The following is a 22,412-nucleotide window of genomic DNA, read 5'->3' as shown; positions in this document are numbered from 1 at the left end:
CTCTCACTCTTCCCGCCTGCCTCTCGCTCTCCCCACCTGCCTCTCACTCTCCCCACCTGCCTCTCACTCTCCATACTTGCCTCTCACTCTCCCCGCCCTTCCTCTCACTCTCCCCGCCTGCCTCTCACTCTCCCCGCCTGCCTCTCACTCTCCCCGCCTGCCTCTCACTCTCCCCGCATGCCTCTCACTCTCCCCACCTGCCTCTCTCTCTCCCCGCCTACCTCTCACTCTTCCCCCCCGCCTCTCACTCTCCCCGCCTCCCTCTCGCTCTCCCCACCTGCCTCTCACTCTCCCCAGCTCTCTCTCCCCGTCTGCCTCTCACTCTTCCCGCCTGCCTCTCACTCTTCCCGCCTGCCTCTCGCTCTCCCCACCTGCCTCTCACTCTCCCCACCTGCCTCTCACTCTCCATACTTGCCTCTCACTCTCCCCGCCTTCCTCTCACTCTCCCCGCCTGCCTCTCGCTCTCCCCACCTGCCTCTCGCTCTCCCCACCTGCCTCTCGCTCTCCCCGCCTTCCTCTCACTCTCCCCGCCTGCCTCTCACTCTCCCCGCCTGCCTCTCACTCTCCCCGCCTGCCTCTCACTCTCCCCACATGCCTCTCACTCTCCCCGCCTGCCTCTCACTCTCCCCGCCTGCCTTTCACTCTCCCCAGCTCTCTCTCCCCGCCTGCCTCTCACTCTCCCAGCTCTCTCTCCCCCCTGCCTCTCACTCTCCCCGCCTGCCTCTCACTCTCCCCACCTGCCTCTCACTCTGCCCGCCAGCCTCTCTCTCTCTCCCCGCCTGCCTCTCACTCTCCCCGCCTGCCTCTCACTCTCCCCACCTGCCTCTCTCTCTCCCCAGCTCTCGATCCCCGCCTGCCTCTCACTCTTCCCCCCCGCCTCTCACTCTCCCCGCCTGCCTCTCGCTCTCCCCACCTGCCTCTCACTCTCCCCACCTGCCTCTCGCTCTCCCCACCTGCCTCTCATTCTCCCCGCCTGCCTCTCGCTCTCCCCACCTGCCTCTCACTCTCCCCACATGCCTCTCACTCTCATCGCCTTCCTCTCACTCTCCCCGCCTGCCTCTCACTCTCCCCGCCTGCCTCTCACTCTCCCCGCCTGCCTCTCACTCTCCCCACCTGCCTCTCAATCTCCCCGCCTGCCTCTCACTCTCCCCACCTGCCTCTCTCTCTCCCCACCTGCCTCGCTCTCTCCGCACCTGCCTCTCACTCTCCCCGCCTGCCTCTCACTCTCCCCACCTGCCTCTCAGTCTGCCCGCCTGCCTCTCACTCTCTCCCCGCCTGCCTCTCACTCTCCCCACCTGCCTCTCAATCTCCCAACCTCCCTCTCTCTCTCCCCGCCTGCCTCTCACTCTCCCCACCTGCCTCTCATTCTCCCTGCCTGCCTCTCACTCTCCCCACCTGCCTCTCTCTCTCCCCGCCTGCCTCTCTCTCTCCCCGCCTGCCTCTCACTCTCCCCGCATACCTCTCTCTCTCCCCGCCTGCCTCTCTCTCTCCCCGCCTGCCTCTCTCTCTCCCCGCCTGCCTCTCTCTCTCCCCACCTGCCTCTCTCTCTCCCCACCTGTTTCTCTCTCTCCCTACCTGCCTCTCTCTCTCCCCACCTGCCTCTCACTCTCCCCACCTGCCTCTCTCTCTTCCCGCCTGCCTCTCTCTCTCCCCGCCTGCCTCTCTCTCTCCCCGCCTGCATCTCTCTCTCCCCGCCTGCCTCTCTCTCTCCCCGCCTGCCTCTCTCCCTCCCCGCCTGCCTCTCGCTCCCCCCGCCTGCGTCTCTCTCTCCCCGCCTGCCTCTCGCTCTCCCCGCCTGCCTCTCTCTCTCCCCGCCTGCCTCTCTCTCTCCCCGCCTGCCTGTCGCTCTCCCCGCCTGCCTCTCGCTCTCCCCGCCTGCCTCTCCCTCTCCCCGCCTGCCTCTCGCTCTCCCCACCTGCCTCTCACTCTCCCCACTTCTCTCTCTCCCCGCCTGCCTCTCTCTCTCCCCGCCTGCCGACACTCTCCCCACCTGCCTCTCACTCTCCCCGCCTGCCTCTCACTCTACCCACTTCTCTCTCTCCGCGCCTGCCTCTCACTCTCACCGACTGCCTCTCACTCTCTCCGCCTGCCTCTCACTCTCCCCAGCTCTCTCTCACCGCCTGCCTCTCACTCTCCCCGCCTGGCTCTCACTCTCCCCAGCTCTCTCTCCCCGCCTGCCTCTCACTCTCCCCGCCTGCCTCTCGCTCTCCCCACCAGCCTCTCACTCTACCTGCCTGCCTCTTACTCTCCCCGCCTGCCTCTCACTCTCCCCTCCTGCCTCTCGCTCTCCCCACCTGCCTCTCACTCTCCCCGCCTGCCTCGCGCTCTCCCCGCCTGCCTCTCGCTCTCCCCGCCTGCCTCTCGCTCTCTCCGCCTGCGTCTCTCTCTCCCCACATGCCTCTCACTCTCCCCACCTGCCTCTCTCTCCCCACCTGCCTCTCTCTCTCCCCACCTGCCTCTCTCTCTCCCCGCCTGCCTCTCTCTCTCCCCACCTGCCTCTCTCTTTCCCCACCTGCCTCTCTCTCTCCCGACCTGCCTCTCTCTCTCCCCACCTGCCTCTCACTCTCCCCACCTGTTTCCCCCCTCCCGCCTGCCTCTCTCTCTCCCCGCCTGCCTCTCTCTCTCCCCGCCTGCATCTCTCTCTCCCCGCCTGCCTCTCTCTCTCCCCGCCTGCCTCTCTCTCTCCCCGCCTGCCTCTCGCTACCCCCGCCTGCCTCTCTCTCTCCCCGCCTGCATCTCGCTCTCCCCGCCTACCTCTCTCTCTCCCCGCCTGCCTCTCGCTCTCCCCACCTGCCTCTCCCTCTCCCCGCCTGCCTCACGCTCTCCCCGCCTGCCTCTCGCTCTCCCCACCTGCCTCTCACTCTCCCCACTTCTCTCTCTCCCCGCCTGCCTCTCTCTCTCCCCGCCTGCCGACACTCTCCCCGCCTGCCTCTCGCTCTCCCCACCTGCCTCTCCCTCTCCCCGCCTGCCTCACGCTCTCCCCGCCTGCCTCTCGCTCTCCCCACCTGCCTCTCACTCTCCCCACTTCTCTCTCTCCCCGCCTGCCTCTCTCTCTCCCCGCCTGCCGACACTCTCCCCACCTGCCTCTCACTCTCCCCGCCTGCCTCTCACTCTACCCACTTCTCGCTCTCACTGCCTGCCTCTCACTCTCCCCGCCTGCCTCTCGCTCTCCCCACCTGCCTCTCACTCTCCCCGCCTGCCTCTCGCTCTCCCCGCCTGCCGCTCGCTCTCCCCGCCTGCCTCTCACTCTCCCCGCCTGCCTCTTACTCTCCCCGCCTGCCTCTCTCTCTCCCCGCCTGCCTCTCGCTCTCTCCACCTGCGTCTCTCTCTCCCCACCTGCCTCTCACTCTCCCCAACTGCCTCTCTCTCTCCCCACCTGCCTCTCTCTCTCCCCACCTGCCTCTCTCTCTCCCCGCCTGCCTCTCTCTCTCCCCACCTGCCTCTCTCTCTCCCCGCCAGACTCTCTCTCTCCCCGCCTGCCTCTTTCTCTCCCCGCCTGCCTTGCTCTCTCCCCACCTGCCTCTCACTCTCCCCACCTGCCTCTCTCTCTCCCCACTTCTCGCTCTCCCCAACTGCCTCTCACTCTCCCCACCTGCCTCTCTCTCTCCCCACTTCTCGCTCTCCCTACCTGCCTCTCGCTCTCCCCACCTGCCTCTCTCTCTCCCCAATTGCCTCTCTCGCTCCCCACTTCTCGCTCTCCCCACCTGCCTCTCACTCTCCCCACCTGACTCTCTCTCTCCCCACCTGCCTCTCTCTCTCCCCACCTGCCTCTCACTCTCCCCGCCTTCCGCTCACTCTCCCTACCTGCCTCTCTCTCTCCCCACCTGCCTCTCACTCTCCCCACCTGCCTCTCTCTCTCCCCACTTCTCGCTCTCCCCACCCTTCTCTCGCTCTCCCCACCTGCCTCTCGCTCTCCCCACCTGCCTCTCTCTCTTCCCACTTCTCACTCTCCCCACCTGCCTCTCGCTCTCCCCACCTGCCTCTCTCTCTCCCCACCTGACTCTCTCTCTCCTCTCCTGCCTCTCACTCTACCCGCCTGCCTCTCATTCTCCCCACCTGCCTCTCACTCTCCCCACCTGCCTCTCACTCTGCCCGCCTGCCTCTCTCTCTCTCCCCGCCTGCCTCTCACTCTCCCCACCTGCCTCTCACTCTCCCCGCCTGCCTCTCTTTCTCTCCCCGCCTGCCTCTCACTCTCCCCACCTGCGTCTCTCTCTCCCCGCCTGCCTCTCACTCTCCCCACCTGCCTCTCTCTCTCCCCACCTGCCTCTCTCTCTCCCCACCTGCCTCTCTCTCTCCCCGCCTGCCTCTCTCTCTCCCCACCTGCCTCTCTCTCTCGCTACCTGCCTCTCTCTCTCCCCACCTGCCTCTCACTCTCCCCACCTGCCTCTCTCTCTCCCCGCCTGCCTCTCGCTCTCCCCACCTGCCTCTCTCTCTTCCCGCCTGCCTCTCTCTCTCCCCGCCTGCCTCTCTCTCTCCCCGCCTGCATCTCTCTCTCCCCGCCTGCCTCTCTCTCTCCCCGCCTGCCTCTCTCTCTCCCCGCCTGCCTCTCGCTCCCCCCGCCTGCGTCTCTCTCTCCCCGCCTGCCTCTCGCTCTCCCCGCCTGCCTCTCTCTCTCCCCGCCTGCCTCTCTCTCTCCCCGCCTGCCTGTCGCTCTCCCCGCCTGCCTCTCGCTCTCCCCGCCTGCCTCTCCCTCTCCCCGCCTGCCTCTCGCTCTCCCCACCTGCCTCTCACTCTCCCCACTTCTCTCTCTCCCCGCCTGCCTCTCTCTCTCCCCGCCTGCCGACACTCTCCCCACCTGCCTCTCACTCTCCCCGCCTGCCTCTCACTCTACCCACTTCTCTCTCTCCGCGCCTGCCTCTCACTCTCACCGACTGCCTCTCACTCTCTCCGCCTGCCTCTCACTCTCCCCAGCTCTCTCTCACTGCCTGCCTCTCAGTCTCCCCGCCTGGCTCTCACTCTCCCCAGCTCTCTCTCCCCGCCTGCCTCTCACTCTCCCCGCCTGCCTCTCGCTCTGCCCACCAGCCTCTCACTCTCCCTGCCTGCCTCTCGCTCTCCCCGCCTGCCGCTCGCTCTCCCCGCCTGCCTCTCACTCTCCCCGCCTGCCTCTTACTCTCCCCGCCTGCCTCTCACTCTCCCCTCCTGCCTCTCGCTCTCCCCACCTGCCTCTCACTCTCCCCGCCTGCCTCGCGCTCTCCCCGCCTGCCTCTCGCTCTCCCCGCATGCCTCTCGCTCTCTCCGCCTGCGTCTCTCTCTCCCCACCTGCCTCTCACTCTCCCCACCTGCCTCTCTCTCTCCCCACCTGCCTCTCTCTCTCCCCACCTGCCTCTCTCTCTCCCCGCCTGCCTCTCTCTCTCCCCACCTGCCTCTCTCTCTCCCCACCTGCCTCTCTCTCTCCCTACCTGCCTCTCTCTCTCCCCACCTGCCTCTCACTCTCCCCACCTGTTTCCCCCCCTCCCGCCTGCCTCTCTCTCTCCCCGCCTGCCTCTCTCTCTCCCCGCCTGCATCTCTCTCTCCCCGCCTGCCTCTCTCTCTCCCCGCCTGCCTCTCTCTCTCCCCGCCTGCCTCTCTCTCTCCCCGCCTGCATCTCGCTCTCCCCGCCTACCTCTCGCTCTCCCCGCCTGCCTCTCGCTCTCCCCACCTGCCTCTCCCTCTCCCCGCCTGCCTCTCGCTCTCCCCGCCTGCCTCTCGCTCTCCCCACCTGCCTCTCACTCTCCCCACTTCTCTCTCTCCCCGCCTGCCTCTCTCTCTCCCCGCCTGCCGACACTCTCCCCACCTGCCTCTCACTCTCCCCGCTTGCCTCTCACTCTACCCACTTCTCTCTCTCCCCGCCTGCCTCTCACTCTCACCGACTGCCTCTCACTCTCCCCGCCTGCCTCTCACTCTCCCCAGCTCTCTCTCACCGCCTGCCTCTCACTCTCCCCGCCTGGCTCTCACTCTCCCCAGCTCTCTCTCCCCGCCTGCCTCTCACTCTCCCCGCCTGCCTCTCGCTCTCCCCACCTGCCTCTCACTCTCCCCACCTGCCTCTCGCTCTCCCCGCCTGCAGCTCGCTCTCCCCGCCTGCCTCTCACTCTCCCCGCCTGCCTCTTACTCTCCCCGCCTGCCTCTCTCTCTCCCCGCCTGCCTCTCGCTCTCTCCACCTGCGTCTCTCTCTCCCCACCTGCCTCTCACTCTCCCCAACTGCCTCTCTCTCTCCCCACCTGCCTCTCTCTCTCCCCACCTGCCTCTCTCTCTCCCCGCCTGCCTCTCTCTCTCCCCACCTGCCTCTCTCTCTCCCCGCCAGACTCTCTCTCTCCCCGCCTGCCTCTTTCTCTCCCCGCCTGCCTTGCTCTCTCCCCACCTGCCTCTCACTCTCCCCACCTGCCTCTCTCTCTCCCCACTTCTCGCTCTCCCCAACTGCCTCTCACTCTCCCCACCTGCCTCTCTCTCTCCCCACTTCTCGCTCTCCCTACCTGCCTCTCGCTCTCCCCACCTGCCTCTCTCTCTCCCCAATTGCCTCTCTCGCTCCCCACTTCTCGCTCTCCCCACCTGCCTCTCACTCTCCCCACCTGACTCTCTCTCTCCCCACCTGCCTCTCTCTCTCCCCACCTGCCTCTCACTCTCCCCGCCTTCCGCTCACTCTCCCTACCTGCCTCTCTCTCTCCCCACCTGCCTCTCACTCTCCCCACCTGCCTCTCTCTCTCCCCACTTCTCGCTCTCCCCACCCTTCTCTCGCTCTCCCCACCTGCCTCTCGCTCTCCCCACCTGCCTCTCTCTCTTCCCACTTCTCACTCTCCCCACCTGCCTCTCGCTCTCCCCACCTGCCTCTCTCTCTCCCCACCTGACTCTCTCTCTCCCCTCCTGCCTCTCACTCTACCCGCCTGCCTCTCATTCTCCCCACCTGCCTCTCACTCTCCCCACCTGCCTCTCACTCTGCCCGCCTGCCTCTCTCTCTCTCCCCGCCTGCCTCTCACTCTCCCCACCTGCCTCTCACTCTCCCCACCTGCGTCTCTCTCTCCCCGCCTGCCTCTCACTCTCCCCACCTGCCTATCTCTCTCCCCACCTGCCTCTCTCTCTCCCCACCTGCCTCTCTCTCTCCCCGCCTGCCTCTCTCTCTCCCCACCTGCCTCTCTCTCTCCCCACCTGCCTCTCTCTCTCGCTACCTGCCTCTCTCTCTCCCCACCTGCCTCTCACTCTCCCCACCTGCCTCTCTCTCTCCCCGCCTGCCTCTCGCTCTCCCCGCCTGCCTCTCGCTCTCCCCGCCTGCCTCTCGCTCTCCCCACCTGCCTCTCACTCTCCCCACTTCTCTCTCTCCCCGCCTGACTCTCTCTCTCCCCGCCTGCCTCTCACTCTCCCCAGCTCTCTCTCACCGCCTGCCTCTCACTCTCCCCGCCTGGCTCTCACTCTCCCCAGCTCTCTCTCCCCGCCTGCCTCTCACTCTCCCTGCCTGCCTCTCGCTCTCCCCACCTGCCTCTCACTCTCCCTGCCTGCCTCTCGCTCTCCCCGCCTGCCGCTCGCTCTCCCCGCCTGCCTCTCACTCTCCCCGCCTGCCTCTCACTCTCCCCGCCTGCCTCTCGCTCTCCCCACCTGCCTCTCACTCTCCCCGCCTGCCTCGCGCTCTCCCCGCCTGCCTCTCGCTCTCCCCGCCTGCCTCTCGCTCTCCCCGCCTGCCTCTCGCTCTCTCCACCTGCGTCTCTCTCTCCCCACCTGCCTCTCACTCTCCCCAACTGCCTCTCTCTCTCCCCACCTGCCTCTCTCTCTCCCCACCTGCCTTTCTCTCTCCCCACCTGCCTCTCTCTCTCCCCGCCAGACTCTCTCTCTCCCCGCCTGCCTCTTTCTCTCCCCGCCTGCCTCTCTCTCTCCCCACCTGCCTCTCACACTCCCCACCTGCCTCTCTCTCTCCCCACTTCTCGCTCTCCCCAACTGCCTCTCACTCTCCCCACCTGCCTCTCTCTCTCCCCACTTCTCGCTCTCCCTACCTGCCTCTCGCTGTCCCCACCTGCCTCTCTCTCTCCCCAACTGCCTCTCTCGCTCCCCACTTCTCGCTCTCCCCGCCTGCCTCTCGCTCTCCCCACCTGCCTCTCACTCTCCCCGCCTGCCTCTCACTCTCCCCACCTGCCTCTCACTCTCCCCGCCTGCCTCTCTTTCTCTCCCCGCCTGCCTCTCACTCTCCCCACCTGCGTCTCTCTCTCCCCGCCTGCCTCTCACTCTCCCCACCTGCCTCTCTCTCTCCCCACCTGCCTCTCTCTCTCCCCACCTGCCTCTCTCTCTCCCCGCCTGCCTCTCTCTCTCCCCACCTGCCTCTCTCTCTCGCTACCTGCCTCTCTCTCTCCCCACCTGCCTCTCACTCTCCCCACCTGCCTCTCTCTCTCCCCGCCTGCCTCTCGCTCTCCCCACCTGCCTCTCTCTCTTCCCGCCTGCCTCTCTCTCTCCCCGCCTGCCTCTCTCTCTCCCCGCCTGCATCTCTCTCTCCCCGCCTGCCTCTCTCTCTCCCCGCCTGCCTCTCTCTCTCCCCGCCTGCCTCTCGCTCCCCCCGCCTGCGTCTCTCTCTCCCCGCCTGCCTCTCGCTCTCCCCGCCTGCCTCTCTCTCTCCCCGCCTGCCTCTCTCTCTCCCCGCCTGCCTGTCGCTCTCCCCGCCTGCCTCTCGCTCTCCCCGCCTGCCTCTCCCTCTCCCCGCCTGCCTCTCGCTCTCCCCACCTGCCTCTCACTCTCCCCACTTCTCTCTCTCCCCGCCTGCCTCTCTCTCTCCCCGCCTGCCGACACTCTCCCCACCTGCCTCTCACTCTCCCCGCCTGCCTCTCACTCTACCCACTTCTCTCTCTCCGCGCCTGCCTCTCACTCTCACCGACTGCCTCTCACTCTCTCCGCCTGCCTCTCACTCTCCCCAGCTCTCTCTCACTGCCTGCCTCTCAGTCTCCCCGCCTGGCTCTCACTCTCCCCAGCTCTCTCTCCCCGCCTGCCTCTCACTCTCCCCGCCTGCCTCTCGCTCTGCCCACCAGCCTCTCGCTCTCCCCGCCTGCCGCTCGCTCTCCCCGCCTGCCTCTCACTCTCCCCGCCTGCCTCTTACTCTCCCCGCCTGCCTCTCACTCTCCCCTCCTGCCTCTCGCTCTCCCCACCTGCCTCTCACTCTCCCCGCCTGCCTCGCGCTCTCCCCGCCTGCCTCTCGCTCTCCCCGCCTGCCTCTCGCTCTCTCCGCCTGCGTCTCTCTCTCCCCACCTGCCTCTCACTCTCCCCACCTGCCTCTCTCTCTCCCCACCTGCCTCTCTCTCTCCCCACCTGCCTCTCTCTCTCCCCGCCTGCCTCTCTCTCTCCCCACCTGCCTCTCTCTCTCCCCACCTGCCTCTCTCTCTCCCTACCTGCCTCTCTCTCTCCCCACCTGCCTCTCACTCTCCCCACCTGTTTCCCCCCCTCCCGCCTGCCTCTCTCTCTCCCCGCCTGCCTCTCTCTCTCCCCGCCTGCATCTCTCTCTCCCCGCCTGCCTCTCTCTCTCCCCGCCTGCCTCTCTCTCTCCCCGCCTGCCTCTCTCTCTCCCCGCCTGCATCTCGCTCTCCCCGCCTACCTCTCGCTCTCCCCGCCTGCCTCTCGCTCTCCCCACCTGCCTCTCCCTCTCCCCGCCTGCCTCTCGCTCTCCCCGCCTGCCTCTCGCTCTCCCCACCTGCCTCTCACTCTCCCCACTTCTCTCTCTCCCCGCCTGCCTCTCTCTCTCCCCGCCTGCCGACACTCTCCCCACCTGCCTCTCACTCTCCCCGCTTGCCTCTCACTCTACCCACTTCTCTCTCTCCCCGCCTGCCTCTCACTCTCACCGACTGCCTCTCACTCTCCCCGCCTGCCTCTCACTCTCCCCAGCTCTCTCTCACCGCCTGCCTCTCACTCTCCCCGCCTGGCTCTCACTCTCCCCAGCTCTCTCTCCCCGCCTGCCTCTCACTCTCCCCGCCTGCCTCTCGCTCTCCCCACCTGCCTCTCACTCTCCCCACCTGCCTCTCGCTCTCCCCGCCTGCAGCTCGCTCTCCCCGCCTGCCTCTCACTCTCCCCGCCTGCCTCTTACTCTCCCCGCCTGCCTCTCTCTCTCCCCGCCTGCCTCTCGCTCTCTCCACCTGCGTCTCTCTCTCCCCACCTGCCTCTCACTCTCCCCAACTGCCTCTCTCTCTCCCCAATTGCCTCTCTCGCTCCCCACTTCTCGCTCTCCCCACCTGCCTCTCACTCTCCCCACCTGCCTCTCGCTCTCCCCGCCTGCCTCTCGCTCTCCCCGCCTGCAGCTCGCTCTCCCCGCCTGCCTCTCACTCTCCCCACCTGCCTCTCTCTCTCCCCGCCTGCCTCTCTCTCTCCCCGCCTGCCTCTCTCTCTCCCCGCCTGCATCTCGCTCTCCCCGCCTACCTCTCGCTCTCCCCGCCTGCCTCTCGCTCTCCCCACCTGCCTCTCCCTCTCCCCGCCTGCCTCTCGCTCTCCCCGCCTGCCTCTCGCTCTCCCCACCTGCCTCTCACTCTCCCCACTTCTCTCTCTCCCCGCCTGCCTCTCTCTCTCCCCGCCTGCCGACACTCTCCCCACCTGCCTCTCACTCTCCCCGCCTGCCTCTCACTCTACCCACTTCTCTCTCTCCCCGCCTGCCTCTCACTCTCACCGACTGCCTCTCACTCTCCCCGCCTGCCTCTCACTTTCCCCAGCTCTCTCTCACCGCCTGCCTCTCACTCTCCCCGCCTGGCTCTCACTCTCCCCAGCTCTCTCTCCCCGCCTGCCTCTCACTCTCCCCGCCTGCCTCTCGCTCTCCCCACCTGCCTCTCACTCTCCCCGCCTGCCTCTCGCTCTCCCCGCCTGCCGCTCGCTCTCCCCGCCTGCCTCTCACTCTCCCCGCCTGCCTCTTACTCTCCCCGCCTGCCTCTCTCTCTCCCCGCCTGCCTCTCGCTCTCTCCACCTGCGTCTCTCTCTCCCCACCTGCCTCTCACTCTCCCCAACTGCCTCTCTCTCTCCCCACCTGCCTCTCTCTCTCCCCACCTGCCTCTCTCTCTCCCCGCCTGCCTCTCTCTCTCCCCACCTGCCTCTCTCTCTCCCCGCCAGACTCTCTCTCTCCCCGCCTGCCTCTTTCTCTCCCCGCCTGCCTTGCTCTCTCCCCACCTGCCTCTCACTCTCCCCACCTGCCTCTCTCTCTCCCCACTTCTCGCTCTCCCCAACTGCCTCTCACTCTCCCCACCTGCCTCTCTCTCTCCCCACTTCTCGCTCTCCCTACCTGCCTCTCGCTCTCCCCACCTGCCTCTCTCTCTCCCCAATTGCCTCTCTCGCTCCCCACTTCTCGCTCTCCCCACCTGCCTCTCACTCTCCCCACCTGACTCTCTCTCTCCCCACCTGCCTCTCTCTCTCCCCACCTGCCTCTCACTCTCCCCGCCTTCCGCTCACTCTCCCTACCTGCCTCTCTCTCTCCCCACCTGCCTCTCACTCTCCCCACCTGCCTCTCTCTCTCCCCACTTCTCGCTCTCCCCACCCTTCTCTCGCTCTCCCCACCTGCCTCTCGCTCTCCCCACCTGCCTCTCTCTCTTCCCACTTCTCACTCTCCCCACCTGCCTCTCGCTCTCCCCACCTGCCTCTCTCTCTCCCCACCTGACTCTCTCTCTCCCCTCCTGCCTCTCACTCTACCCGCCTGCCTCTCATTCTCCCCACCTGCCTCTCACTCTCCCCACCTGCCTCTCACTCTGCCCGCCTGCCTCTCTCTCTCTCCCCGCCTGCCTCTCACTCTCCCCACCTGCCTCTCACTCTCCCCACCTGCGTCTCTCTCTCCCCACCTGCCTCTCTCTCTCCCCACCTGCCTCTCTCTCTCCCCACCTGCCTCTCTCTCTCGCTACCTGCCTCTCTCTCTCCCCACCTGCCTCTCACTCTCCCCACCTGCCTCTCTCTCTCCCCGCCTGCCTCTCGCTCTCCCCGCCTGCCTCTCGCTCTCCCCGCCTGCCTCTCGCTCTCCCCACCTGCCTCTCACTCTCCCCACTTCTCTCTCTCCCCGCCTGCCTCTCTCTCTCCCCGCCTGCCGACACTCTCCCCACCTGCCTCTCACTCTCCCCAGCTCTCTCTCACCGCCTGCCTCTCACTCTCCCCGCCTGGCTCTCACTCTCCCCAGCTCTCTCTCCCCGCCTGCCTCTCACTCTCCCTGCCTGCCTCTCGCTCTCCCCACCTGCCTCTCACTCTCCCTGCCTGCCTCTCGCTCTCCCCGCCTGCCGCTCGCTCTCCCCGCCTGCCTCTCACTCTCCCCGCCTGCCTCTTACTCTCCCCGCCTGCCTCTCACTCTCCCCGCCTGCCTCTCGCTCTCCCCACCTGCCTCTCACTCTCCCCGCCTGCCTCGCGCTCTCCCCGCCTGCCTCTCGCTCTCCCCGCCTGCCTCTCGCTCTCCCCGCCTGCCTCTCGCTCTCTCCACCTGCGTCTCTCTCTCCCCACCTGCCTCTCACTCTCCCCAACTGCCTCTCTCTCTCCCCACCTGCCTCTCTCTCTCCCCACCTGCCTTTCTCTCTCCCCACCTGCCTCTCTCTCTCCCCGCCAGACTCTCTCTCTCCCCGCCTGCCTCTTTCTCTCCCCGCCTGCCTCTCTCTCTCCCCACCTGCCTCTCACACTCCCCACCTGCCTCTCTCTCTCCCCACTTCTCACTCTCCCCAACTGCCTCTCACTCTCCCCACCTGCCTCTCTCTCTCCCCACTTCTCGCTCTCCCTACCTGCCTCTCGCTGTCCCCACCTGCCTCTCTCTCTCCCCAACTGCCTCTCTCGCTCCCCACTTCTCGCTCTCCCCACCTGCCTCTCACTCTCCCCACCTGACTCTCTCTCTCCCCACCTGCCTCTCTCTTTCCCCACCTGCCTCTCACTCTCCCCGCCTTCCGCTCACTCTCCCCACCTGCCTCTCAATCTCCCCACCTGCCTCTCACTCTCCCCGCTGGCCTCTCACACTCCCCACCTGCCTCTCTCTCTCCCCGCCTGCCTCTCACTCTCCCCACGTGCATCTCTCCCTCCCCACCTGCCTCTCTCTCTCCCCACCTGCCTCTCTCACTCCCCGTCTGCCTCTCTCTCTCCCCGCCTGCCTCTCTCTCTCCCCACCTGCATCTCACTCTCCCCACCTGCCTCTCTCTCTCCCCACTTCTTGCTCTCCCCACCTGCCTCTCGCTCTCCCCACCTGCCTCTCGCTCTCCCCACCTGCCTCTCTCTCTTCCCACTTCTCACTCTCCCCACCTGCCTCTCGCTCTCCCCGCCTGCCTCTCATTCTCCCCACCTGCCTCTCACTCTCCCCACCTGCCTCTCTCTCTCTCCCCGCCTGCCTCTCACTCTCCCCACCTGCCTCTCTCTCTCCCCGCCTACCTCTCACTCTTCCCGCCTGCCTCTCGCTCTCCCCACCTGCCTCTCACTCTCCCCACATGCCTCTCACTCTCCCCGCCTTCCTCTCAATCTCCCCGCCTGCCTCTCGCTTTCCCCACCTGCCTCTCACTCTCCCCACCTGCCTCTCACTCTCCATACTTGCCTCTCACTCTCCCCGCCTTCCTCTCACTCTCCCCGCCTGCCTCTCACTCTCCCCGCCTGCCTCTCACTCTCCCCACATGCCTCTCACTCTCCCCGCCTGCCTCTCACTCTCCCCGCCTGCCTCTCACTGTCCCCGCCTGCCTCTCACTCTCCCCGCCTGCCTCTCACTCTCCCCGCCTGCCTCTCACTCTCCCCGCCTGCCTCTCACTCTCCCCACATGCCTCTCACTCTCCCCGCCTGCCTCTCACTCTCCCCTGATGCCTCTCACTCTCCCCTGATGCCTCTCACTCTCCCCTGATGCCTCTCACTCTCCCCACCTGCCTCTCACTCTCTCCACCTGCCTCTCACTCTACTCACTTCTCTCTCTCCCCGCCTGCCTCTCTCTCTCCCCGCCTGCCTCTCACTCTACTCACTTCTCTCTCTCCCCGCCTGCCTCTCACTCTCCCCACATGCCTCTCTCTCTCCCCGCCTGCCTCTCTCTCTCCCCGCCTGCCTCTCTCTCTCCCCTCCTGCCTCTCTCTCTCCCTTCCTGCCTCTCTCTCTCCCCGCCTGCCTCTCTCTCTCCCCGCCTGCCTCTCTCTCTCCCCACCTGCCTCTCTCTCTCCCCACCTGCCTCTCTCTCTCCCTACCTGCCTCTCTCTCTCCCCACCTGCCTCTCACTCTCCCCACCTGTCTCTCTCTCTTCTCGCCTGCCTCTCTCTCTCCCCGCCTGCCTCTCTCTCTCCCCGCCTGCATCTCTCTCTCCCCGCCTGCATCTCTCTCTCCCCGCCTGCCTCTCTCTCTCCCCGCCTGCCTCTCTCTCTCCCCACCTGCCTCTCGCTCTCCCCGCCTGCCTCTCGCTCTCCCCACCTGCCTCTCTCGCTCCCCACTTCTCGCTCTCCCTACCTGCCTCTCGCTCTCCCCACCTGTCTCTCTCTCTCCCCACCTGCCTCTCTCGCTCCCCACTTCTCGCTCTCCTCACCTGCCTCTTACTCTCCCCACCTGAGTCTCTCTCTCCCCACCTGCCTCTCTCTCTCCCCACCTGCCTCTCACTCTGCCCGCCTTCCGCTCACTCTCCCCACCTGCCTCTCAATCTCCCCACCTGCCTCTCACTCTCCCCGCCCTCCTCTCACACTCCCCACCTGCCTCTCTCTCTCCCCGCCTGCCTCTCACTCTCCCCACGTGCATCTCTCCCTCCCCACCTGCCTCTCTCTCTCCCCACCTGCCTCTCTCACTCCCCGTCTGCCTCTCTCTCTCCCCGCCTGCCTCTCTCTCTCCCCGTCTGCCTCTCTCTCTTCCCACCTGCCTCTCACTCTCCCCACCTGCCTCTCTCTCTCCCCACTTCTCGCTCTCCCCACCTGCCTCTCGCTCTCCCCACCTGCCTCTCGCTCTCACCACCTGCCTCTCTCTCTTCCCACTTCTCACTCTCCCCACCTGCCTCTCGCTCTCCCCAGCTGCCTCTCTCTCTCCCCACCTGCCTCTCTCTCTCCCCTCCTGCCTCTCACTCTACCCGCCTGCCTCTCATTCTCTCCACCTGCCTCTCACTCTCCCCACCTGCCTCTCACTCTGCCCGCCTGCCTCTCTCTCTCTCCCCGCCTGCCTCTCACTCTCCCCACCTGCCTCTCACTCTCCCCGCCTGCCTCTCTCTCTCTCCCCGCCTGCCTCTCACTCTTCCCGCCTGCCTCTCGCTCTCCCCACCTGCCTCTCACTCTCCCCCCTGCCTCTCACTCTCCCCGCCTGCCTCTCTCTCTCTCCCCGCCTGCCTCTCACTCTCCCCACCTGCCTCTCTCTCTTCCCACTTCTCACTCTCCCCACCTGCCTCTCGCTCTCCCCAGCTGCCTCTCTCTCTCCCCACCTGCCTCTCTCTCTCCCCTCCTGCCTCTCACTCTACCCGCCTGCCTCTCATTCTCCCCACGTGCCTCTCACTCTCCCCACCTGCCTCTCACTCTGCCCGCCTGCCTCTCTCTCTCTCCCCGCCTGCCTCTCACTCTCCCCACCTGCCTCTCACTCTCCCCGCCTGCCTCTCTCTCTCTCCCCTCCTGCCTCTCACTCTTCCCGCCTGCCTCTCGCTCTCCCCACCTGCCTCTCACTCTCCCCACCTGCCTCTCACTCTCCCCGCCTGCCTCTCTCTCTCTCTCCCCGCCTGCCTCTCACTCTCCCCGCCTGCCTCTCACTCTCCCCACATGCCTCTCACTCTCCCCGCCTTCCTCTCAATCTCCCCGCCTGCCTCTCGCTTTCCCCACCTGCTTCTCACTCTCCCCACCTGCCTCTCACTCTCCATACTTGCCTCTCACTCTCCCCGCCTTCCTCTCACTCTCCCCGCCTGCCTCTCACTCTCCCCGCCTGCCTCTCACTCTCCCCGCCTGCCTCTCACTCTCCCCACATGCCTCTCACTCTCCCCGCCTGCCTCTCACTGTCCCCGCCTGCCTCTCACTCTCCCCGCCTGCCTCTCACTCTCCCCGCCTGCCTCTCACTCTCCCCACCTGCCTCTCACTCTCCCCACATGCCTCTCACTCTCCCCGCCTGCCTCTCACTCTCCCCGCCTGCCTCTCACTCTCCCCTGATGCCTCTCACTCTCCCCAACTGCCTCTCACTCTCCCCGCCTGCCTCTCACTCTCTCCACCTGCCTCTCACTCTACTCACTTCTCTCTCTCACCGCCTGCCTCTCTCTCTCCCCGCCTGCCTCTCACTCTACTCACTTCTCTCTCTCCCCGCCTGCCTCTCACTCTCCCCACATGCCTCTCTCTCTCCCCGACTGCCTCTCTCTCTCCCCGCCTGCCTCTCTCTCTCCCCTCCTGCCTCTCTCTCTCCCCACCTGCCTCTCTCTCTGCCTACCTGCCTCTCTCTCTCCCCACCTGCCTCTCACTCTCCCCACCTGCCTCTCTCTCTTCTCGCCTGCCTCTCTCTCTCCCCGCCTGCCTCTCTCTCTCCCCGCCTGCATCTCTCTCTCCCCGCCTGCCTCTCTCTCTCCCCGCCTGCCTCTCTCTCTCCCCACCTGCCTCTCGCTCTCCCCGCCTGCCTCTCGCTCTCCCCACCTGCCTCTCTCTCTCCCCACTTCTCGCTCTGCCCACCTGCCTCTCGCTCTCCCCACCTGCCTCTCGCTCTCCCCACCTGCCTCTCTCTCTTCCCACTTCTCACTCTCCCCACCTGCCTCTCGCTCTCCCCAGCTGCCTCTCTCTCTCCCCACCTGCCTCTCTCTCTCCCCTCCTGCCTCTCACTCTACCCGCCTGCCTCTCATTCTCCCCACCTGCCTCTCACTCTCCCCACCTGCCTCTCACTCTGCCCGCCTGCCTCTCTCTCTCTCCCCGCCTGCCTCTCACTCTCCCCACCTGCCTCTCTCTCTCCCCGCCTGCCTCTGTCTCTCTCCCCGCCTGCCTCTCACTCTTCCCGCCTGCCTCTCGCTCTCCCCACCTGCCTCTCACTCTCCCCACTTCTCTCTCTCCCCGCCTGCCTCTCTCTCTCCCCGCCTGCCTCTCACTCTCCCCAGCTCTCTCTCACCGCCTGCCTCTCACTCTCCCCGCCTGGCTCTCACTCTCCCCAGCTCTCTCTCCCCGCCTGCCTCTCACTCTCCCTGCCTGCCTCTCGCTCTCCCCACCTGCCTCTCACTCTCCCTGCCTGCCTCTCGCTCTCCCCGCCTGCCGCTCGCTCTCCCCGCCTGCCTCTCACTCTCCCCGCCTGCCTCTCACTCTCCCCGCCTGCCTCTCGCTCTCCCCACCTGCCTCTCACTCTCCCCGCCTGCCTCGCGCTCTCCCCGCCTGCCTCTCGCTCTCCCCGCCTGTCTCTCGCTCTCCCCGCCTGCCTCTCGCTCTCTCCACCTGCGTCTCTCTCTCCCCACCTGCCTCTCACTCTCCCCAACTGCCTCTCTCTCTCCCCACCTGCCTCTCTCTCTCCCCACCTGCCTTTCTCTCTCCCCACCTGCCTCTCTCTCTCCCCGCCAGACTCTCTCTCTCCCCGCCTGCCTCTTTCTCTCCCCGCCTGCCTCTCTCTCTCCCCACCTGCCTCTCACACTCCCCACCTGCCTCTCTCTCTCCCCACTTCTCGCTCTCCCCAACTGCCTCTCACTCTCCCCACCTGCCTCTCTCTCTCCCCACTTCTCGCTCTCCCTACCTGCCTCTCGCTGTCCCCACCTGCCTCTCTCTCTCCCCAACTGCCTCTCTCGCTCCCCACTTCTCGCTCTCCCCGCCTGCCTCTCGCTCTCCCCACCTGCCTCTCACTCTCCCCGCCTGCCTCTCACTCTCCCCACCTGCCTCTCACTCTCCCCGCCTGCCTCTCTTTCTCTCCCCGCCTGCCTCTCACTCTCCCCACCTGCGTCTCTCTCTCCCCGCCTGCCTCTCACTCTCCCCACCTGCCTCTCTCTCTCCCCACCTGCCTCTCTCTCTCCCCACCTGCCTCTCTCTCTCCCCGCCTGCCTCTCTCTCTCCCCACCTGCCTCTCTCTCTCGCTACCTGCCTCTCTCTCTCCCCACCTGCCTCTCACTCTCCCCACCTGCCTCTCTCTCTCCCCGCCTGCCTCTCGCTCTCCCCACCTGCCTCTCTCTCTTCCCGCCTGCCTCTCTCTCTCCCCGCCTGCCTCTCTCTCTCCCCGCCTGCATCTCTCTCTCCCCGCCTGCCTCTCTCTCTCCCCGCCTGCCTCTCTCTCTCCCCGCCTGCCTCTCGCTCCCCCCGCCTGCGTCTCTCTCTCCCCGCCTGCCTCTCGCTCTCCCCGCCTGCCTCTCTCTCTCCCCGCCTGCCTCTCTCTCTCCCCGCCTGCCTGTCGCTCTCCCCGCCTGCCTCTCGCTCTCCCCGCCTGCCTCTCCCTCTCCCCGCCTGCCTCTCGCTCTCCCCACCTGCCTCTCACTCTCCCCACTTCTCTCTCTCCCCGCCTGCCTCTCTCTCTCCCCGCCTGCCGACACTCTCCCCACCTGCCTCTCACTCTCCCCGCCTGCCTCTCACTCTACCCACTTCTCTCTCTCCGCGCCTGCCTCTCACTCTCACCGACTGCCTCTCACTCTCTCCGCCTGCCTCTCACTCTCCCCAGCTCTCTCTCACTGCCTGCCTCTCAGTCTCCCCGCCTGGCTCTCACTCTCCCCAGCTCTCTCTCCCCGCCTGCCTCTCACTCTCCCCGCCTGCCTCTCGCTCTGCCCACCAGCCTCTCACTCTCCCTGCCTGCCTCTCGCTCTCCCCGCCTGCCGCTCGCTCTCCCCGCCTGCCTCTCACTCTCCCCGCCTGCCTCTTACTCTCCCCGCCTGCCTCTCACTCTCCCCTCCTGCCTCTCGCTCTCCCCACCTGCCTCTCACTCTCCCCGCCTGCCTCGCGCTCTCCCCGCCTGCCTCTCGCTCTCCCCGCCTGCCTCTCGCTCTCTCCGCCTGCGTCTCTCTCTCCCCACCTGCCTCTCACTCTCCCCACCTGCCTCTCTCTCTCCCCACCTGCCTCTCTCTCTCCCCACCTGCCTCTCTCTCTCCCCGCCTGCCTCTCTCTCTCCCCACCTGCCTCTCTCTCTCCCCACCTGCCTCTCTCTCTCCCTACCTGCCTCTCTCTCTCCCCACCTGCCTCTCACTCTCCCCACCTGTTTCCCCCCCTCCCGCCTGCCTCTCTCTCTCCCCGCCTGCCTCTCTCTCTCCCCGCCTGCATCTCTCTCTCCCCGCCTGCCTCTCTCTCTCCCCGCCTGCCTCTCTCTCTCCCCGCCTGCCTCTCTCTCTCCCCGCCTGCATCTCGCTCTCCCCGCCTACCTCTCGCTCTCCCCGCCTGCCTCTCGCTCTCCCCACCTGCCTCTCCCTCTCCCCGCCTGCCTCTCGCTCTCCCCGCCTGCCTCTCGCTCTCCCCACCTGCCTCTCACTCTCCCCACTTCTCTCTCTCCCCGCCTGCCTCTCTCTCTCCCCGCCTGCCGACACTCTCCCCACCTGCCTCTCACTCTCCCCGCTTGCCTCTCACTCTACCCACTTCTCTCTCTCCCCGCCTGCCTCTCACTCTCACCGACTGCCTCTCACTCTCCCCGCCTGCCTCTCACTCTCCCCAGCTCTCTCTCACCGCCTGCCTCTCACTCTCCCCGCCTGGCTCTCACTCTCCCCAGCTCTCTCTCCCCGCCTGCCTCTCACTCTCCCCGCCTGCCTCTCGCTCTCCCCACCTGCCTCTCACTCTCCCCACCTGCCTCTCGCTCTCCCCGCCTGCAGCTCGCTCTCCCCGCCTGCCTCTCACTCTCCCCGCCTGCCTCTTACTCTCCCCGCCTGCCTCTCTCTCTCCCCGCCTGCCTCTCGCTCTCTCCACCTGCGTCTCTCTCTCCCCACCTGCCTCTCACTCTCCCCAACTGCCTCTCTCTCTCCCCACCTGCCTCTCTCTCTCCCCACCTGCCTCTCTCTCTCCCCGCCTGCCTCTCTCTCTCCCCACCTGCCTCTCTCTCTCCCCGCCAGACTCTCTCTCTCCCCGCCTGCCTCTTTCTCTCCCCGCCTGCCTTGCTCTCTCCCCACCTGCCTCTCACTCTCCCCACCTGCCTCTCTCTCTCCCCACTTCTCGCTCTCCCCAACTGCCTCTCACTCTCCCCACCTGCCTCTCTCTCTCCCCACTTCTCGCTCTCCCTACCTGCCTCTCGCTCTCCCCACCTGCCTCTCTCTCTCCCCAATTGCCTCTCTCGCTCCCCACTTCTCGCTCTCCCCACCTGCCTCTCACTCTCCCCACCTGACTATCTCTCTCCCCACCTGCCTCTCTCTCTCCCCACCTGCCTCTCACTCTCCCCGCCTTCCGCTCACTCTCCCTACCTGCCTCTCTCTCTCCCCACCTGCCTCTCACTCTCCCCACCTGCCTCTCTCTCTCCCCACTTCTCGCTCTCCCCACCCTTCTCTCGCTCTCCCCACCTGCCTCTCGCTCTCCCCACCTGCCTCTCTCTCTTCCCACTTCTCACTCTCCCCACCTGCCTCTCGCTCTCCCCACCTGCCTCTCTCTCTCCCCACCTGACTCTCTCTCTCCCCTCCTGCCTCTCACTCTACCCGCCTGCCTCTCATTCTCCCCACCTGCCTCTCACTCTCCCCACCTGCCTCTCACTCTGCCCGCCTGCCTCTCTCTCTCTCCCCGCCTGCCTCTCACTCTCCCCACCTGCCTCTCACTCTCCCCACCTGCGTCTCTCTCTCCCCGCCTGCCTCTCACTCTCCCCACCTGCCTATCTCTCTCCCCACCTGCCTCTCTCTCTCCCCACCTGCCTCTCTCTCTCCCCGCCTGCCTCTCTCTCTCCCCACCTGCCTCTCTCTCTCCCCACCTGCCTCTCTCTCTCGCTACCTGCCTCTCTCTCTCCCCACCTGCCTCTCACTCTCCCCACCTGCCTCTCTCTCTCCCCGCCTGCCTCTCGCTCTCCCCGCCTGCCTCTCGCTCTCCCCGCCTGCCTCTCGCTCTCCCCACCTGCCTCTCACTCTCCCCACTTCTCTCTCTCCCCGCCTGCCTCTCTCTCTCCCCGCCTGCCTCTCACTCTCCCCAGCTCTCTCTCACCGCCTGCCTCTCACTCTCCCCGCCTGGCTCTCACTCTCCCCAGCTCTCTCTCCCCGCCTGCCTCTCACTCTCCCTGCCTGCCTCTCGCTCTCCCCACCTGCCTCTCACTCTCCCTGCCTGCCTCTCGCTCTCCCCGCCTGCCGCTCGCTCTCCCCGCCTGCCTCTCACTCTCCCCGCCTGCCTCTCACTCTCCCCGCCTGCCTCTCGCTCTCCCCACCTGCCTCTCACTCTCCCCGCCTGCCTCGCGCTCTCCCCGCCTGCCTCTCGCTCTCCCCGCCTGCCTCTCGCTCTCCCCGCCTGCCTCTCGCTCTCTCCACCTGCGTCTCTCTCTCCCCACCTGCCTCTCACTCTCCCCAACTGCCTCTCTCTCTCCCCACCTGCCTCTCTCTCTCCCCACCTGCCTTTCTCTCTCCCCACCTGCCTCTCTCTCTCCCCGCCAGACTCTCTCTCTCCCCGCCTGCCTCTTTCTCTCCCCGCCTGCCTCTCTCTCTCCCCACCTGCCTCTCACACTCCCCACCTGCCTCTCTCTCTCCCCACTTCTCGCTCTCCCCAACTGCCTCTCACTCTCCCCACCTGCCTCTCTCTCTCCCCACTTCTCGCTCTCCCTACCTGCCTCTCGCTGTCCCCACCTGCCTCTCTCTCTCCCCAACTGCCTCTCTCGCTCCCCACTTCTCGCTCTCCCCGCCTGCCTCTCGCTCTCCCCACCTGCCTCTCACTCTCCCCGCCTGCCTCGCGCTCTCCCCACCTGCCTCTCTCTCTCCCCGCCTGCCTCTCTCTCTCCCCGCCTGCCTCTCTCTCTCCCCGCCTGCATCTCGCTCTCCCCGCCTACCTCTCGCTCTCCCCGCCTGCCTCTCGCTCTCCCCACCTGCCTCTCCCTCTCCCCGCCTGCCTCTCGCTCTCCCCGCCTGCCTCTCGCTCTCCCCACCTGCCTCTCACTCTCCCCACTTCTCTCTCTCCCCGCCTGCCTCTCTCTCTCCCCGCCTGCCGACACTCTCCCCACCTGCCTCTCACTCTCCCCGCCTGCCTCTCACTCTACCCACTTCTCTCTCTCCCCGCCTGCCTCTCACTCTCACCGACTGCCTCTCACTCTCCCCGCCTGCCTCTCACTTTCCCCAGCTCTCTCTCACCGCCTGCCTCTCACTCTCCCCGCCTGGCTCTCACTCTCCCCAGCTCTCTCTCCCCGCCTGCCTCTCACTCTCCCCGCCTGCCTCTCGCTCTCCCCACCTGCCTCTCACTCTCCCCGCCTGCCTCTCGCTCTCCCCGCCTGCCGCTCGCTCTCCCCGCCTGCCTCTCACTCTCCCCGCCTGCCTCTTACTCTCCCCGCCTGCCTCTCGCTCTCTCCACCTGCGTCTCTCTCTCCCCACCTGCCTCTCACTCTCCCCAACTGCCTCTCTCTCTCCCCACCTGCCTCTCTCTCTCCCCACCTGCCTCTCTCTCTCCCCGCCTGCCTCTCTCTCTCCCCACCTGCCTCTCTCTCTCCCCGCCAGACTCTCTCTCTCCCCGCCTGCCTCTTTCTCTCCCCGCCTG

This window comes from Pristiophorus japonicus, chromosome 1 (assembly GCF_044704955.1).
Source record: "Pristiophorus japonicus isolate sPriJap1 chromosome 1, sPriJap1.hap1, whole genome shotgun sequence".
Classification (NCBI taxonomy): domain Eukaryota; kingdom Metazoa; phylum Chordata; class Chondrichthyes; family Pristiophoridae; genus Pristiophorus; species Pristiophorus japonicus.
The sequence above is the reverse complement of the archived record's forward strand: the minus strand, read 5'-3'. Positions refer to the sequence as shown.